The sequence below is a fragment of the Sceloporus occidentalis genome, unplaced genomic scaffold (genome assembly GCF_023333645.1).
Source record: "Sceloporus occidentalis isolate IW3139 unplaced genomic scaffold, rSceOcc1.0.p SCAF_128, whole genome shotgun sequence".
Lineage (NCBI taxonomy): Eukaryota > Metazoa > Chordata > Lepidosauria > Squamata > Phrynosomatidae > Sceloporus > Sceloporus occidentalis.
The window spans coordinates 835,121-855,208 of NW_028317108.1; the positions used below are offsets into that span (position 1 = coordinate 835,121).

General features: G+C 46.1%; 2 pseudogenes; both read left to right on the top strand.

Annotated features, from left to right (window-relative positions):
• Positions 1–620: 620 nt before the first annotated feature.
• On the top strand, positions 621–3,826 carry LOC149281714 (proprotein convertase subtilisin/kexin type 4 pseudogene; annotated as a pseudogene).
• Positions 3,827–17,690: 13,864 nt separating this feature from the next.
• On the top strand, positions 17,691–19,871 carry LOC149281715 (proprotein convertase subtilisin/kexin type 4 pseudogene; annotated as a pseudogene).
• The last annotated feature ends 217 nt before the right edge of the window (positions 19,872–20,088 follow it).

Below are 20,088 nucleotides of genomic sequence, written 5' to 3' on the forward strand. Positions count from 1 at the left end.
TTTTGTTTATACTTGGCGTTCTCTTGGCAATATATATATATATATATATATATATATATATAATTATAATTATATATATATACTCTACCATTCAAAAGTACGAGGTCACATAGATCTGTCTCTCTTTTTGTAAGAAAACGAATGTTGTCTATTAAAATGACATGAAATGCATCAGAAATACAGCACAGGCATCATTAATGTTATAAATGACTGAATGATTGTAGCTGCGTTCCAACGGCACGTTGTGTTTAATCCAAGTTTAAATTTAAAAGGCTAATCAATCATTAGAAAACCCCTTTTGCAATTGTTACAGCTAGACATTTATTTTCCAAGTGACCCCACATTTTAGAATGGTAGTCTGTGTGTGATATATATATATGTGTGTGTGTATATACCGTGTATATATATATATATATATAATCACACACTACTGTTTCAGAATTATATATTGACATCATAACTGTAAGCGTTGTCTAGCCGGCTTGTCGCTGAGAGTTCCGAGCCCCGCCCTGCTATTGTGATGTAACAGATGTGCCACGCCCTTCTACTGTGACATAGTGTAGGTTATAAAAGCACTGGCCGTTAGGCCAACAGATGCTTTTGTAAGCTGACAGTACAAGATGAGGAGCATAGCTCTGGTTTTCGTTGTTACTGTTCTGATCCATGTGATCTTTACTTTGGAGATTTACACAAATAGCTGGGCTGTGCACATACCTGATGGCTCTGTAGAGGCAGAACGTATTGCACAGAAATTCGGTTTCATCAACCTTGGGCAGGTGGTGCTTGGCAGTGATTTCTACCATCTATCTCATCGTGGCATTCAAAGGAAATCCTTCAGCCCTCACTGGGGTAGAAATATTCAACTGAAAAAAGAACCCAAGGTTAGCTGGTTTGAGCAGCAGACGCTGAGGAGAAGGGAGAAAAGACAGCCTGATATGGTTCCCACAGACCCCCTCTTCAGTTTGCAGTGGTACCTGGGTAAAAATCTTGACTTAGGCATCCAGACTGCTTGGAACCGTGGATATACCGGACGAGGCGTGGTGGTGACCGTTGTGGATGATGGGCTTGAAAAGGACCACCCCGATCTCGCATTAAACTATGATCCGGAAGCGAGTTATGATTTTAATGACGACGATCCTGACCCTCAGCCCCGATATAACTCATCTAATGAGAACAACCACGGGACCCGCTGTGCAGGCGAGGTGGCTGCGGTTGCCAATAATGATATCTGCGGTGCTGGAGTAGCATACAACGCTAGAATAGGAGGTGTGCGAATGCTGGATGGGATAGTCACAGACATTGTTGAAGCTCAGTCGTTGAGTTTTAACCCACAGCATATTGACATTTATAGCGCCAGCTGGGGTCCCACTGATGATGGAAAGGTACTGGATGGACCAGGAGTGTTGTCTTCTGAGGCGTTTTACAAAGGAATACTAAATGGCCGCCGTGGCCTTGGATCTATCTTTGTTTGGGCATCTGGAAACGGTGGCAGGAATGACAACTGCAACAGTAACGGCTACTCCAACAGTATCTACACTGTTGCTGTTGGGGGTGTCACAAATCATGGAACAGTCCCTTGGTACAGTGAGGCGTGTGCATGCAAACTTACAAGCACTTACAGCAGCGGTGGTGGTGAGGAAGAGACTTTTATCACCACTGATATACGCCACACGTGTACAGATAAACACACCGGGACTTCAGCCGCCACTCCACTTGCTGCCGGGATCCTTGCTTTGGCATTGGAGGCAAACCCAGCTCTTACATGGAGGGATATACAACATATCGTGGTAAGAGCGTCCAGTCCTGCCCACCTAATGGCTGACGATTGGGTCATAAATGGAGTGGGAAGAAAAGTGAGCCACTTTTTCGGCTACGGACTTTTGCATGCTGGACGAGTAGTGGAGCTGGCCGAAACATGGGAGACAACGCAGCCTCAAAGAAAGTGCCTCATAACAATTGTGAGCACCCCCAAAAAAGTGCATTCAGATCTGATTTTGACTTACAATGTCACTGCCTGTTCTGGGTCCCCCAATCACATAACATCCCTTGAGCATGTCCAAGCAAAAATGTCCCTCAGCTACAGTCGCAGAGGTGACCTGGAAATCTATCTTACCAGTCCTATGGGCACCCGTTCTGTGCTGATGGGCAAGAGACCACATGATACCAGCACTGATGGGTACAGAGATTGGTCCTTCATGACCACACAATCTTGGGATGAAAATCCATTGGGCCTTTGGACCTTAGAATTTAGGAACAGAGGAAGATACACCAACCACGGATTTCTACGTCACGTCACGTTGATTTTGTACGGGACAGATGAACACATGATGTCCAGGAAAATCAAGAAGTCTGTCATGAGAAAGTGTCTGAGGCGGGATAGAAATGGGTCGTGCATAGAATGTTTGGCACCATATTATACCTTTGGAAAGCTCTGTCTATCTTACTGCCCTGCCAAATACTTTAAGTTTACGCAGAGAGCGGAGGTGTCAGAGCCCAGCAGCTTTCACCTTGTTCGTTCTTGTGCCGCTTGCCACCCATCCTGCTTTACGTGTAAAGGGTCGTCTGCCAATAATTGCACTTCCTGTTCCCCTTTATACGAATATAATGGAAAAGACAACTCATGCGTAAGATCTGACTCCCCAAGTGTAGACTTACAGAACGCCTCATTCATCCGGATCCCTCAAACAACATTAGTGGCAGTGATAATGAGTGCGGCCATTGTAATGGTTATGGGACCGCTGGTGGTTTTCATTCACTGGTATCTACAAAAAAGATCACGAGTAGACCCCAGTCCCGTCTGATGGGCAACCACCGTGCTCTAAATCAGATCTGGAATCTGCGCAGGGAGGAGATTTCCTCTGCTTTTGAACACTGATGAGGACAAATTCAACAAGGGAGAGTAGAGACCCAACCTGACGCGGATAGCACTGTTACACCAATAAAATTCCTTTTACTATTTGGCAAAAATACCTTTTCCTTGCTATATTTTACAAATTTAGATTTTAAGTACCTGGAAATTTTATGTTGAATAATAAAACAATTAAACCGTGCTCGCATGCTTGAAGGAAAAGCTTAGACCGATCTCAGATTTCATATCTTGTGTGGATTCAAAAACAAGAATCAAGCATTCTATAGCAATGCACATTGATTAAAGATTGGAAATACATCATTTTTATGTGACTTAATGTCACCACTGACATGTTTTTTTTTTTTGCATTTAAGTGACTTAAACCCAGAGGCTATTCCACTTTACATCACACGTAATCATACAGAAAAATATTTTGTTATATCTTACAGAAAATATATTTTGAGCATGAATGTCTATGTGTAAGGGTGAGTGAGCATGAATGTCTCTGTAACAGTGTATGTGAGCATGAATGTCTATGTGTAAGGGTGAGGGAGCATGAATGTCTCTAACAGTGTATGTGAGCATGAATGTCTATGTGTAAGGGTGAGTGAGCATGGATAAAGTATTATATATTGGAAACAATATTTATTTTATTCAACAATCGTTTTGCTTCAGATAATAAACATATAGACAGTGTTATGAGAATCCACACGAATTCCGTTCCGTACGCAAAACAGATAAATGAAAAAGCGACAGATCACGAAACAGTAGCGTAATCGCTGCCAGGAGTAAAGATGGCGGATGCGCCTTGCAATTGGGAGGACGTGTCATCAGTTCTGACCAATACTGAGCGAGCATTCAGCCGCTAGAATGCGTGGACCAATCACAATGCTCTTTTCTCGCCAGCTGAGCAGGAAGCAGGAAGCGACGTTGTGTCAGAATGCTGTGAGGGAATCCGGTATGAGTGACAGGACATGAACCCGCTCCTGCTCCCTGTGTGTTTGGGGTTCGTGGTCGCCCTGCCGCCGGTACAGAATGCCAAGGAGAGCCGGTTTAGTGAGCAGGACGCGGCGCATTACAGGTAGAGATGGCGCTGCCGGTGACCGCGTTCCTTTATGTTTAAATGGGCCGGTGTTGGGGCTCCTACCGGAGTCGTCTATGTGGGTGTCTGTAGTACCACCAGAGGCGTATATAGGGTATGGCAGCCATGGCACGTGCCATGGGCGCCATCCCAAGGGGGGCGCCGGTGAGCGGCTTTTAAATGCCGCTCACCGGCATTTTTTTATTTTTTTTTTGATGCGGAGGAGAGAGAGGGGTCTACCCCCATCCCGGTGCCGGCATTTCATGCAGAGCGCCGCAATATGCCGGCATATTGCGGCCCTCTGCATGAAATGCCGGCACCAGCGAGCGGCTTTTAAACACTGATGCGGAGGAGATAGAGGGGCGCCGAGCGGTTGCTAGGCGGCCCTCTATCTCCTCCGCATCAGTGTTTAAAAGCCTCTCGCTGGTGCCCGCTGCTTCACTGCTGGGCGACGAAATATGACGTCATATTACGGGTTAAAAAGTGGTAAGGGAGGGGGTTAAAAAGTGGTAAGGGAGGGAGGGGGGTTAAAAAGTGGTAAGGGAGGGAGGGAGGGGGGTAAAAAGTGGTAAGGGAGGGAGGGAGGGGGGTAAAAAGTGGTAAGGGAGGGAGGGGGGTAAAAAGTGGTAAGGGAGGGAGGGAGGGGGGTAAAAAGTGGTAAGGGAGGGAGGGAGGGGGGTAAAAAGTGGTAAGGGAGGGAGGGAGGGGGGTAAAAAGTGGTGAGGGAGGGGGTGGGTTAAAAAGTGATGAGGGAAGGAGGGGGTTAAAAAGTGATGAGGGAGGGGGGTAGATATAAGTAAAGAGTGTGCATTAATGTGTGGATGCATTGAGTGAATGAGAGAGAGCATGAGTTAATGTGTGGATGAGTTGTCTGAATGAGGGCGAGCATGAGTTAATGTGTGGATGAGTTCTCTGAATTAAAGTGTGAATTAGTGAGTGACTGTAAAAGTGTTTGTGTATCATAGATGTATAATTGTGGAAGGGCAAAGATGGCACTAGCAGGAGGTTTGAGCCTTGGGGACCGAGATGGCACAGGCAGGGTGTATATGGGACAAAGATGGCACTGGCCGGACTGTTTGGGGACAAAGTTGACTTGTGGTGGGCTATTTGGGGACAAAGATGGCAAATCTTATGTGTGTAATCTGGGTGCTGGCCAGGTTCTATGTCGGCAGTGTGGACGCCAGGGCTGGCTTTGCGGTGTGCAACCTGTGATCTATGCCTGTAATTTAGGGGGTTTTAAATATACCTTTAATGCCGTGTTTTTATGTGAATTCCAATTGATCTTTACCTGCAAAGCTGGGTTTTTGTGTTATGCTGTAGATCCATATCTGCTATGCTATGTTTCCATACATTATTTATGTGTACCTGCAAATACAGGGTTAATATGTCTTATTCAGTTGATCTATACCTGCGATGCTACGTTTCATATATTATTATTGTATACCTGCAAATACAGGACTTGTATGTCTGATTCTGTTTATTTGATATATACCTTCAGTGCTGAGATCACAAGTGAATTTCAATTGATCTGGGTTTGCGTGTTGATCTATACCCGCTATCGGCAGCAGGGACTAATATATATATATATATTTACTCACAGAGTCCATTGCACACCATTCCAAATGTTCCAAGCCCGGTGCTAGTAACCAGCAGTTTCCATATAAAACACTTTCAAAAAGATGGTCAGCACTCCAGGTCTTTAAATTGACAATTTCATTTTATTCAAAGTCAAGTCGACGTTTCAGTCATTACTGACTTTCATCAGGACATGATGTCCTGATGAAAGTTAGTAATGACTGAAACGTCGACTTGACTTTGAATAAAATGAAATTGTCAATTTAAAGACCTGGAGTGCTGACCATCTTTTTGAAAGTGTTTTATATATATATATATATATATATATATATATATATATATATATAGGCAGCAGGGGCTAGTAAATGGGTTTTTATTTGGACAGGGGCGCAATTTCAGTGCTTGCCATAGGCGCTATTTTCAGTAGATACGCCTCTGAGTACCGCCAAATACCTTTATTCTGCCCGAGTCTAGTTAAACATTCGGCGATTAATGTTTCTTTTTTCCTTTGTCATCCTCAGGGATCGAGTGAAGTCCATGTTTTATCACGCTTACAACAATTACCTGGAGAATGCCTTCCCGTATGATGAGTTGCGACCTCTTACCTGTGATGGACAAGATACGTGGGGCAGGTGATGAGACTGCATCGAGAAAAACATGATTAAGTAGTAAATTGCCGAATATTGTAGGAGAGTACCAGACAATAGAGAAAGATTAAATAGGAATGAAGAAGGAATGTTAGTCACCCAGAATAAATTTAGTTGATTGTGGGGAATATGAAGATGGGTATTGCAGGCTATGAGAGCTGTAATAGAGAGAGTTACATACTGGACAGGGGCAGATATAGGAGATAAGGGGTTATTGGAGCAGAAAGATAGAAAGTAAAATATAACTCACTTAAGTAGTGACCGGCATGACATAAATTTTACCAAATAAAAATCAGTGAAAAAAGCTTTCTCTCTCTCTCTACCGTTCTGTTTTTGTCTTTCAGTTTTTCTTTGACATTAATAGATGCTCTGGATACGTTACTAGTGAGTGTACATTTCATCTTGGGTGTTTGGGAGTCACAATTTATTTTCTGTATGGAGGTGGCATTATGCATTGAAAAGATATTTACATTAAAAGTGTATCCTACCTAACTTTAATCTCAACCTAATATGTAAAGGATACATGAAGTTACTCCTGTGACCTAGTGAATGTTTCCATCGCAACTTTAGAAGTAGCTTCTTTTTATCTTTCTGCATTTCAGTGGATATATATATATAAAAAAATATATATATTAGCTTTATTTTGCTAACAATCCCATTAATATATATATCCGCTTCTTGCACCCACAGTGCTATATTTTCCTTTTTAATGTCCCGAATAATCTCTGATCTCACGCATGTAAATTGAGAGTCTGGCGGGGGAACCGTCCCATAAACTAAAACGGTACCGTAAAACTGGGTGAGGGTGCATCCCCGCCTGCCTCCAGCAGAGGGAGCTCTGGGAATTGGTTGATGGTGCATTCCTGCCTGGCTCCACCAGAGGGAGCTCTGTGCCCATTGTGTAGCGCTGCGGAATACGATGGCGCTACATCAAACAGTGATAGTGTTTTGCTAACAGCAAGACCCTTGTGTTGCGGGACCCGGCGGGCTGCGCAGCGTACATTGACAGACTGGGATTTAAACCGCCTTACTTCGTAAAGAATCCGATCTCTACCAATAGCCTATTTTACCTTTACTGATGCTTTTCGCTCTCTTCTTGTTCTGCAGAAGATGGCGGGAGGATACGGCGTGATGGCAGATGATGAAACCATCGATTATTCCGTCCACGAGGCATGGAACGAGGCCACAAACGTCTATTTGATTGTGATTCTCGTCAGCTTTGGACTCTTCATGTATGCAAGGAAGTGAGTTACGTTTGTCTTAGTGGGAGATTCTTCACGACATTCTAGAGTAATTAAGAAAATGTGATATCTAATAATATGTATTAATCCCTGTGACAGAATTACCTGTCATACAGGGGCCCAAGGTACTCAGATCATTAACAGGATGGCTACCAGGGGGATATTCAGTAGCTAAAGGGGATTAAAGGTTGGGTTGTCTACCTGTTTATCAATGTTAATTTATGTTAATGAAGTTCTGTGGCTATATCAGTCTATGTTTTACAACAATAAACTGTTCATTCCTGCTGTACTCAGTTCAAGGTAGTTGTGTCTACTTATTGGGTACACATAGCAGGGTTCCAAGGTGCGCATGCTGACTGGTGCTGGAAGTGATTCCGGGGACAACAGGAGGATACATGTGGGTGATCTCTGGGAGTTACTACAGCTCTCTTGGTGAACCCGTTACATTGGCGGCAGCGGCGGGAACCTCCTTGCAAACGTCCCAGCGGAGTACCAGCGGGTATACCAGCAGCAAGCCAAAGATGGTTCCAGCACTACAGGACGTGTTGGTGCACAGCAGAGTCGCAAGTTACATAAATGCCTGGATGGAGGCTCTCAGAGTGGACCAGGGTGTCCGGGGAATAGTCCTCCCATCCTCCAAGGAATGGTACGTGCTACAACTAGATTGGCGAATGCAGTACCTGGGAGAGCAGCCTCAAGAGAACTTGGTGGCTGAGTTGGAGAAGTTGCTTCCACTTGAAATGACTGTGGATTGTGGATACCGGGCCCTGTATTGGCAGGCCGTGCAGTGGTGTCCAGAGCTGAAGGATGACTACGTGCCAGAGGGCGATGACTTTGGCAGCCCGGGATTGATAATGGAAAGCCTACAAGAGGACCGAGATTTTGGGAGCCCATCGAAATATCGGTGCGAGGAGATCTGGGAGTTCAGGGAAGGGATTCTCGCAGATGTGCCCTGTTACCTGCCCGACTTGTGGGCTGATTTCGATTATTTGGTTTACCAAGAATGGTTCCTGGAGCAGGCCTACCGAGAACTCTTTGACCGTGCTCAGCAGTGTGCCCCAGTGGATCCTGTGAGTATTGTGCCCCCACCAGAAGCACAAACATCCGAGCAGAGCGCAACTGGCCTCTGCCCACTCCCTTCCCTCACCCCAGACACTTTGCCCTATTCCCCGCAATATGGCCCAGAAACTGACCAAGACCCCCCCTGCATGTCCCAGCCAGATCCCCCAGCTGAACTGCTGGCTTCGAGGCAGAGCACTGCTGGCCTCTGCCCACCCGTTCTACTTGTTCCCAAGCCTGACCGCAGTAACCAAGGAGGGTCCAGTCAGGCAGCCACAGAGTTGGTGGTGCCCCTGGATTTTACAAATGCAGCTGAAGCGCTGCCCTCGGGGCAGAGTGCCGCTGGCCTCTGCCCGCTCCCCTCTGTGACCCCAGCTCCATTGGCTTTACCCCCCCAATGTTGCCCAGAGGCAGTGATTTTTATGGATCCTGTATCCCCAGCAGAAGTGTTGGCAATGGGAGAGAGGCAGATCGACATCTCTCCCCAGCAAATGGAGTATACAGGAGGGGATGCATGTGGCTTTCCTCCCCTCGCCGAGGATCATACAAGCATTTGTACCATGCAGGTGGATTGGACTACGGTCACCACCTGCAGTCCCGAGAGGTGCCGAGCAGTCAGCCCAGAACCCCATATGGAAGGGACCCCAGCCTCTCTGTTTTCTCCCCAGCGGCTGAGAGGACTCCAGGGAGAAGGCACATTTGGCCCTTCTCCCCAGCGGCAGTTACACTATTTGGGAGAAGCAGAGTGCGGCTGGGTGAGTACCAGGCCCGGACTGGCCATCGGGCACACCGGGCGTTTGCCCGGTGGGCCGGGCCACGGCAGGGCCGCATTGACTTAGGGGCTGATGGAGCTGCAGCTCCAGGCCCCTATCCTACCTACGGCCGCATTAACGCAGGGCATAAGGGGCACCTGCCCCTTAAGCCCGCCGCAACTGCGACCGGGTCCGCCACTCTAAGGGGCCGGGAAGTCCCCACCAAGGCCGGCCTTACGGGTCTGCGGCCGCACAGGGTTTAAATTAAAACATCGGGGTTTTTTTAACTTTATTTAACATCCTCCATGTTAAATAAAGTTTTTTTTAACTTTATTTAACATGGAGGATGTTAAATAAAGTTGAAAAAAACCCCCGATGTTTTAATTTAAACCCTGTGCGGCCGCAAACCCCTAAGGCCGGCCCTGGTGGGGGCTTCCCGGCCCCTTAGAGCAGGACCGGCCTTTGGGGTGTGCGACCGCACAGGGCGTCACACTCTAGGGGGCGGTCCGCACCGGGTGCCGCTCATCAGCGGGTGCCAACTTGCGGCACCCGGCACCCCTCCAGAGACGGACAGTAATGTCCGCCGCTGGAGGAGCAGGCTCGCAAGGGAGCGGTATCGGAGGTCTTTAACAGACCTCCGGTTCCCTTGAGTGATTTTAAGCCGGGTTCAACCCGGCTTAAAATCACTCAAGGGAGCCGGAGGTCTGCTAAAGACCTCCGATACCGCTCCCTTGTGATCCGCGCGGCAACAGCTGCTGTGCGCCGGGGTTTGTTGTTAGATCCCGGCGCACAACACTGAAGCCGCGCCCACCGCTGTCCGTGCCCTCTGAACCGGAAGAAGACAGAGAAGACAGAAGAACTGAAGAAGAAGAACGAAGAGGAGGAAAAGTAGCTGTAAGGAGAAGAGAGGAAAGGTAGGAAAATATTCAGTGAGAGTGGATTAGTATATATGTGTGGATTGGTATATATGTGTGGATTGGTATATATGTGTGGATTGGTATATACAGGGCCGGCCTTAGGGGTGTGCGACCTGTGCGACCGCACAGGGCGCCATGGTTGCAGGGGCGCCTAGCCGGGACTTAGATTAAAGCATCGTTTTTTTTTTTTGTGTTTTTTTTTAAACTTTATTTAACATCATTCATGTTAAATAAAGTTTAAAAAAAAAAACGATGCTTAAATCTAAGTCCCGGTCAGGGGCGCCGAGCGGTTGCTCGTGAAGTTCTCGGCAACCGCTCGGCGCCCCTTACTCTCCGTGACTCCGTCGCTGTGCCGGCATCTCATGTTGAGCGCCGGACTATTCCGGCGCTCAACATGAAATGCCGGCACCGCGAGAAGACGGATGCCTCCCGCTCTCACCGCAGGACTCCGGCAACAAGGTTAGTGGGGGGGGGGTGTAGTTTGAAGGGGCAGAGGGGGGGGGGGTGTAGTTTGAAGGGGCAGAGGGGGGGGTGTAGTTTGAAGGGGCAGAGGGGGGGTGTAGTTTGAAGGGGCAGAGGGGGGGGGGTAGTTTGAAGGGGCAGAGGGGGGGGTAGTTTGAAGGGGCAGAGGGGGGGGTAGTTTGAAGGGGCAGAGAGGGCGGGTAGTGAGGGGGGGCGCCAGAGGAGTAGTCCGCACAGGGCGCCACAACACCTAAGGCCGGCTCTGGGTATATATGTGTGGATTGGTGTATGTGTGGATTGGTGTATGTGTGGATTGGTATATATGTGTGGATTGGTGTATGTGTGGATTGGTATATATGTGTGGATTGGTGTATATGTGTGGATTGGTGTATACGTGTGGATTGGTGTATACGTGTGGATTGGTGTATACGTGTGGATTGGTGTATACGTGTGGATTGGTGTATACGTGTGGATTGGTGTATACGTGTGGATTGGTATATAGGTGTGGATTGGTATATAGGTGTGGATTGGTAAGTGTGTGAGAGTGATGGGTGTTATGCTGTACCATTTCCAATGTCTTTTTCATGATCTAATTATGCTCTAAAAGTACATCATAACTCCCATCACTCTATACTGTTCCATACAGTGGCAGAGCTGGGAGGCAGAGGCCTTGCACCCTCACCGCAGGACTCCTGAAAGGTAAGTGAACTTCAAAGAGGGAGAGGGTAGATAGTTAGGAGGGGGTAGATAGGGAGAAGGGCGTGAGACGGGGGAAAGGGGGTAGATAGGGGAGAAGGGAGTGAGAAGGGGTAGATGGGGCAGAAGGGAGTGAGAAGGGGTAGATAGGGCAATCATACTCCTATCATGCCAAGTCTGCGAGTACATCCTGGAATCTGGGTATGCCTGGGCATGATAGGAATGTGATTGCTGTTAACAATCATATATATATACATATAATATTGTTTTTTAATTGTTTTGTCCTATTTTGGTGTGTTACTTACTTTAAATAAAAGGGTTTTTTTTATGGTGTGGGGAGGTCATATTCGGTTTCGGACAGGTAAATGCTGCATTTTCGGTTTCAGTCCAGAATTCGTTTCGGTGCATCCCTACTACTAAGCCAGACAATGAAGTGGTAGGCCTACACCACAACAATGTTTGGCGTAGTATATAGTGATTGGGGTTATGCTGCACTATTGTCAATGTCTGGCTCAATGTATAGTGATAGGGATTACGCTGTACCACTGTCAATGTGTGCCTCAGTATATAGTGATAGGTGTTATGCTGTACCACCGTCATTGTCTGCCTCAGTATATAGTGGTAGATGTTATGCTGTACCACCGTCAATTTCTGCCTCAGTATATAGTGATAAGTATTATGCTGTACCACCGTCAATGTCTGCCTCAGTATATAATGATAACAGTGAGAAGAGGCAGAGGTGGTAGATAGTGATACAGGGGGATAGATAGTGAGAAAGGGGAGTTTTGTTACAAGTTTTTATTCCTTTCTTTTTTTGGGATGGGGGGGCACCAGAGGAGTAGTCCGCACAGGGCGCCAGAAAACCTAAGGCCGGCTCTGCCTTAGAGTGGCGGACCCGGTTGCAGTTGCGGCGGGCTTAAGGGGCTCTGCCATAATGCGGCCATATAGGCCCAGTCAGTCCGGTCCTGACTGGGCCTATTTTAAGGTAGGAGCCTGGAGCTGCAGCTCCATCAGCCCCTAAGTCAATCCTGCCCTGCCACAGGCACGGTCACAGTTGCTGCTTGCTCTGGCAACAAGGTAAATAGGGTGAGGGAAGGGGCTGCAGTGAGAAGGGGCAGAGGGGGGTTAGGTAGTGAGAAAGGGGGAGAGGGGATAGATAGAGGCGGTACATATTGAGAAGTGGGGAAGGGGGTTACATAGTGAAAAGGGGGAACATAGTGAGAAGGGGCAGATAAGATGATGAGAGGGGGTAGTGTGAATGCGTATGAGAATGAATGAATAAATGTGTGGATGAATTGTGTGAATGCGTATGACAATTAATGAATTCATGTGTGGATGAATTGCTTGAATGATTTGTGAGACTGCATTAATGAATGTGTTAATGATTTGTGTGAATGATTAAATGCAAAGATGGTACATGAAGGGTGGGCTTTAACAATAAATAAATAAATATGGGCTGCTCAGGCTTAAATGCCCGGGCCTATTTTTGGTCCCAGTCCGGGCCTGGTGAGTACTGGTCCTTTGTTAAATTGTTTTGGGGAGTACCAATTTGTGGCTGGCAGTGGTGGTTCGGATATACAGACTGACTTTGGAGTCAAGCCGTGTGGGGTCTTATCAGACGTCAGTCTCCCCCAGAAAAAGGAGATATGTGATGGAGTGTGTGACGGAACTGTCCATCACTGGGGCCCCTGGAGAGGACTGAAAGCATGCCTGCTACCCGCAGATTATGGACCCTGTCTCCCTGCCCTGGCGAGTGGGACTGTTGTCCTCGTCTGGGACCCGAACTCCCCAGTCTCTTAAGTGCACCCCAGGACTGGTTAGTGGGAAAGGTGCCCTTTGCCAGCCCCCTGCATCCACAACTCCAGGAGCGACGGAGCTGTGCTGTCCGACTGAACTGGATGCAGACCCGGTTGGGGTCTGGCTCCAGTTCAGTCTTCTTTTTAAAAGGGGAGATATGTGACAGAATTACCTGTCATACAGGGGCCCAAGGTACTCAGAGATGGCTCCAGCCTGGCTGCCAAACAGGCAGGAACTCCATTGTGTAAAGTAATCCCATTAACAGGATGGCTACCAGGGGGATATTCGGTAGCTAAAGAGGATTAAAGGTTGGGTTGTCTACCTGTTTATCAATGGTAATTTATGTTAATGAAGTTCTGTGGCTATATCAGTCTATGTTTTACAACAATAAACTGTTCATTCCTGCTGTACTCAGTTCAAGGTAGTTGTGTCTACTTATTGGGTACACATAGCAGGGTTCCAATTATGGAATTATTTAAACATAATATGTAACCTTTCATCAAGTCGGTGGGCAACCGGAGCAAAAGTGGTGGATGTGTTAACTTTTGCATTTTGATCTAGGATGGTGGCCATTGAATCGAAATATCCTCTAGACTGTAAGTTTACGGACCGGTCTCTATTTACTTAACGTAAATGATCATTTTTAATCTGTCGGTTTTAGTTTTGTCAGACTCTTTGAATGTATGGACTATATGAAGGGCTATATGCACAAATTGTTAGCGCTGTATGAATAAAAGGTAATATTCTTGATGTTTTTCAGCACGGAAACACGATCATCACGGTCAAAGTGACAGCGCCCAGCTTACCGTGGAATGAGGAGAGCTCTGGTCTCGTGTGTTTGTGTGTGTGTGTATATATATATATATATACACATTACAAAGCTTCCGCATGAAGAGGACGTGTTGGCGGGTCACCGCCTGTTACCAGCCACACTAAACATGTTGGTGTCTGTGCAGCGATCAGATGAGGGACCGGATTATATACAAAACCGAACAACAAATACTTTTTTTACATATTTATTTCATGCTTCTAGTGCCGTTCTGTATACCCAGTGCCCTCCCGCGGTCTGCCATCTGTACCTCATCTCAAGAAGCTGCCATGTTTGTGAGGGCGAAATGTAGTTAACCCATTAAAACTGATAGTCGGCATAAAAAGTATAAATCAGGCTATTAATATGTGGCTTGTGTTTATATTATGACTAAAGATCATCTGAGCAGTTGTCAGTTATTACAGATTAAATGGACTACATGTCTGTGCATAGATGTATGCGCCCTCTGCTGAAGTCTCTGAGCAGCGTCCAGGAGCTGCAGTGCAGGTAAGGGGTGGGGAGGGAGTTTGAATGAGAATGTGTGATTGAGGGAATGAATCTGTGAATGAATGAGTATATGAATGAATGAGTGTGTGTGTGATAGCATGGATGTGTAAGTGCTGGAACCTAGGCATGATGGGACTGTGATTGCTGTTAGCAATCACACTCCTATCATGCCAAGTCAGCCAGTACATGCTGAAACCTAGCTAGCTGCCCCCCTTGTCTATGGATGCTGCCAGCAGTATGGGGTCTCCACATCACTTACAGCCATCCTGTACCAGCATGTACTGGCTGACTTGGCATGATAGGAGTGTGATTGCTAACAGCAATCACAGTCCCATCATGCCTAGGTTTCAGCATTTACTGGTTGGATGTGTAAGTGCTGGAACCTAGGCATGATGGGACTTTGATTGCTGTTAGCAATCAAACTCCTATCATGCCAAGTCAGCCAGTACATGCTGAAACCTAGCTAGCTGCCCCCCTTGTCTATTGATGCTGCCAGCAGTATGGGGTCTGCCCATCACTTACAGCCACCCTGTACCAGCATACACTGGCTGACTTGGCATGATAGGAGTGTGATTGCTAACAGTGGCAGAGCCTGTCCTGGTGTGTGTGTGTGTTTGGATGTGGGTGTGGCAGAGCCTGTCCTGATGTGTGTGTATGTTTGGTTGTCGGTGTCGCAGAGCCTGTCCTGGTGTGTGTGTCTGAGTGTTGGTGTGACAGAGTCTGTGTTGGTGTGTGTGTCTGGGTGTCTGTGTGGCAGAGCCTGTCCTGGTGTGTGTGTATGTTTGGTTGTCGGTGTCGCAGAGCCTGTCCTGGTGTGTGTGTCTGAGTGTTGGTGTGACAGAGTCTGTGTTGGTGTGTGTGTCTGGGTGTCTGTGTGGCAGAGCCTGTCCTGGTGTGTGTGTATGTTTGGTTGTCGGTGTCGCAGAGCCTGTCCTGGTGTGTGTGTCTGAGTGTTGGTGTGACAGAGCCTGTGTTGGTGTGTGTGTCTGGGTGTTGGTGTGACAGAGCCTGTGTTGGTGTGTGTGTTTGGTCATCTGTTCCTGGCACTTAACTTACAGTAGGAATTATTTAATTTATATTTATCCAGAGATAAAATGCCCTCCTGAAGTTGTAGTGACCTCAGGGGACAAAATGTTCAAGGCCCTGAAATCATTTAGTGGAAAAGTTATTTATTGTGTTATAATATTTATTTCAAGGATTAGTCGCACTCAATTGTGGCTTCAGGCTTCCCATGTTGAATGATCAAGTATTATTTTAGCCCAATAACAAAAGTATAATTCCATAGCACATTACTTTTGGAAATTATGAATGCCCCCCCAGTTTGACTGTGGTATCTTGTGTTCCCCCCCTATATATTGTTTCTAGAGTCGCCACTGGAGTGAAGTATTCACCGTAAGCAGACATGGAAGTTGTTAACCCATTAAAACTGCTAGTTTACCCCTTTGTTTTTATAGTGACTTCGCTATCAATACGTGGCTTGTGACTAAAAGTCCGATGAACAGTTTTCAATGATTATATTAATTCCACCTGTCTTGTGTTATTATAGATGTATTATAAATGTATGAAACGGATCAGGATTTTGTGTCGTTTTTCTTCTTAATAAAATTCCATGAACCCTGGTTGTACCTTTTGCTTCCCAAAGCTTCTGATTATGTCTCTTAATTAATGATGTCGCTGGTTGAAGAGTTGGGGCTTGCCTGATGCGCAGTGTATGATGTATGTTGTATGCATCTCTTCATTGCATAGTGTGATAGTTATGTACGGTGGTTTTATTGCCCATTGGGATAACACAAAATGTGTCCCCTACATTGCGATCATCCACAAGGAGTTCACGGTATGTCTGGAGCCGCTGCTGTTACAATGTTATGTCACAAAATGACTGAGCTGAAACCGGATGGTAATAAGAAAGTAGGTTTTTGAACCCTTGCAAGAAAAAAACACGTATTTGTTACAAGCAGAAAAAGAATAACTCGTAGCCTGATGGTCTACTCATTAAGTAGGTGTTTAGGGTACCAGAACCTGCATAAGTACACACTCCTGTGAAAAGCGCTTTGGGCATGCGCACGTTGACGATTGAAACACATAATATAGGCATTTAGATTAATGTTAGTGTATATTCTCATTAAAATAAGGTCATCATGGAGGACCTTGTGGATCCCACAGGTGACCGTCCCCAGGGTTATATATGTGTGTATGCATTAGCTAACACTGTATCACACTGGGGAAAAAAAAGATCATTAAATCATATTTAATTTTGTACAGGAAACACAGGAATAGAGTTTGACTGCAGACTCCGACCTTAATCAGTCCTTGGTCGCATCTTCACTCAGTCGTCGGGATAACAATATGCCGATCCCGTTCTTATCCCAAGACCTTGCTAGGACATACAGCTACATGCCATGGATTTGATGTTTTTATATCCGGAGCCATCTTGTTCAGTGTTCAAGGGTTGACCCTGCGACTGCTTGTCTTCTCGTGCCCTTTCTACACAATTTTTAACCCTTAATCAGGTCGCTTCTTTAAATGTCACTTTATTACTCTGTTACTTTATTACTCTTAGATTCTCTTGATAAGAGTCCCCAAGAGTTTTGTTTATATTACCACTAATATATTGGCATTATATCTATCTATCTATCTATCTATCTATCTATCTATCTATCTATCTATCTATATATATATATATATATATATATATATATATATATATATATATACATATCTAACTCCACCATCCAAAAGTATGAGGTCACATAGAACTGTCTCTGAAAACAAATGTTGTCTATTAAAATGACATGAAATGCATCAGAAATACAGCACAGGCATCATTAATGTTATAAATGACTGAATGATTGTAGCTGAAAACGGCTGATTTTTCAGAGGCTCTTTATCACTCCCATCATTCCTGCGTTCCAACGGCACGTTGTGATTGCTAATCCAAGTTTAACTTTCAAAGGCTAATCAATCGTTAGAAAACCCCTTTGCAATTGTTATTTTCCAAGTGACCCCATATTTTAGAATGGTAGTCTGTGTGTGATATATATATATATATATATATATGTGTGTGTATATATACCGTGTTTATAATATATATATATATATATCACACGCTACTGGTTCAGAATTATATATTGAAATCATAACTGTAAGCATTTTCTAGCCGGCTTGTCGCTGAGAGTTCCGAGCCCCGCCCTGCTATTGTGATGTAACAGATGTGCCACGCCCTTCTACTGTGACATAGTGTAGGTTATAAAAGCACTGGCCGTTAGGCCAACAGATGCTTTTGTAAGCTGACAGTACAAGATGAGGAGCATAGCTCTGGTTTTCGTTGTTACTGTTCTGATCCATGTGATCTTTACTTTGGAGATTTACACAAATAGCTGGGCTGTGCACATACCTGATGGCTCTGTAGAGGCAGAACGTATTGCACAGAAATTCGGTTTCATCAACCTTGGGCAGGTGGTGCTTGGCAGTGATTTCTACCATCTATCTCATCGTGGCATTCAAAGGAAATCCTTCAGCCCTCACTGGGGTAGAAATATTCAACTGAAAAAAGAACCCAAGGTTAGCTGGTTTGAGCAGCAGACGCTGAGGAGAAGGGAGAAAAGACAGCCTGATATGGTTCCCACAGACCCCCTCTTCAGTTTGCAGTGGTACCTGGGTAAAAATCTTGACTTAGGCATCCAGACTGCTTGGAACCGTGGATATACCGGACGAGGCGTGGTGGTGACCGTTGTGGATGATGGGCTTGAAAAGGACCACCCCGATCTCGCATTAAACTATGATCCGGAAGCGAGTTATGATTTTAATGACGACGATCCTGACCCTCAGCCCCGATATAACTCATCTAATGAGAACAACCACGGGACCCGCTGTGCAGGCGAGGTGGCTGCGGTTGCCAATAATGATATCTGCGGCGCTGGAGTAGCATACAACGCTAGAATAGGAGGTGTGCGAATGCTGGATGGGATAGTCACAGACATTGTTGAAGCTCAGTCGTTGAGTTTTAACCCACAGCATATTGACATTTATAGCGCCAGCTGGGGTCCCACTGATGATGGAAAGGTACTGGATGGACCAGGAGTGTTGTCTTCTGAGGCGTTTTACAAAGGAATACTAAATGGCCGCCGTGGCCTTGGATCTATCTTTGTTTGGGCATCTGGAAACGGTGGCAGGAATGACAACTGCAACAGTAACGGCTACTCCAACAGTATCTACACTGTTGCTGTTGGGGGTGTCACAAATCATGGAACAGTCCCTTGGTACAGTGAGGCGTGTGCATGCAAACTTACAAGCACTTACAGCAGCGGTGGTGGTGAGGAAGAGACTTTTATCACCACTGATATACGCCACACGTGTACAGATAAACACACCGGGACTTCAGCCGCCACTCCACTTGCTGCCGGGATCCTTGCTTTGGCATTGGAGGCAAACCCAGCTCTTACATGGAGGGATATACAACATATCGTGGTAAGAGCGTCCAGTCCTGCCCACCTAATGGCTGACGATTGGGTCATAAATGGAGTGGGAAGAAAAGTGAGCCACTTTTTCGGCTACGGACTTTTGCATGCTGGACGAGTAGTGGAGCTGGCCGAAACATGGGAGACAACGCAGCCTCAAAGAAAGTGCCTCATAACAATTGTGAGCACCCCCAAAAAAGTGCATTCAGATCTGATTTTGACTTACAATGTCACTGCCTGTTCTGGGTCCCCCAATCACATAACATCCCTTGAGCATGTCCAAGCAAAAATGTCCCTCAGCTACAGTCGCAGAGGTGACCTGGAAATCTATCTTACCAGTCCTATGGGCACCCGTTCTGTGCTGATGGGCAAGAGACCACATGATACCAGCACTGATGGGTACAGAGATTGGTCCTTCATGACCACACAATCTTGGGATGAAAATCCATTGGGCCTTTGGACCTTAGAATTTAGGAACAGAGGAAGATACACCAACCACGGATTTCTACGTCACGTCACGTTGATTTTGTACGGGACAGATGAACACATGATGTCCAGGAAAATCAAGAAGTCTGTCATGAGAAAGTGTCTGAGGCGGGATAGAAATGGGTCGTGCATAGAATGTTTGGCACCATATTATACCTTTGGAAAGCTCTGTCTATCTTACTGCCCTGCCAAATACTTTAAGTTTACGCAGAGAGCGGAGGTGTCAGAGCCCAGCAGCTTTCACCTTGTTCGTTCTTGTGCCGCTTGCCACCCATCCTGCTTTACGTGTAAAGGGTCGTCTGCCAATAATTGCACTTCCTGTTCCCCTTTATACGAATATAATGGAAAAGACAACTCATGCGTAAGATCTGACTCCCCAAGTGTAGACTTACAGAACGCCTCATTCATCCGGATCCCTCAAACAACATTAGTGGCAGTGATAATGAGTGCGGCCATTGTAACGGTTATGGGACCGCTGGTGGTTTTCATTCACTGGTATCTACGAAAAAGATCACGAGTAGACCCCAGTCCCGTCTGATGGGCAACCACCGTGCTCTAAATCAGATCTGGAATCTGCGCAGGGAGGAGATTTCCTCTGCTTTTGAACACTGATGAGGACAAATTCAACAAGGGAGAGTAGAGACCCAACCTGACGCGGATAGCACTGTTACACCAATAAAATTCCTTTTACTATTTGGCAAAAATACCTTTTCCTTGCTATATTTTACAAATTTAGATTTTAAGTACCTGGAAAT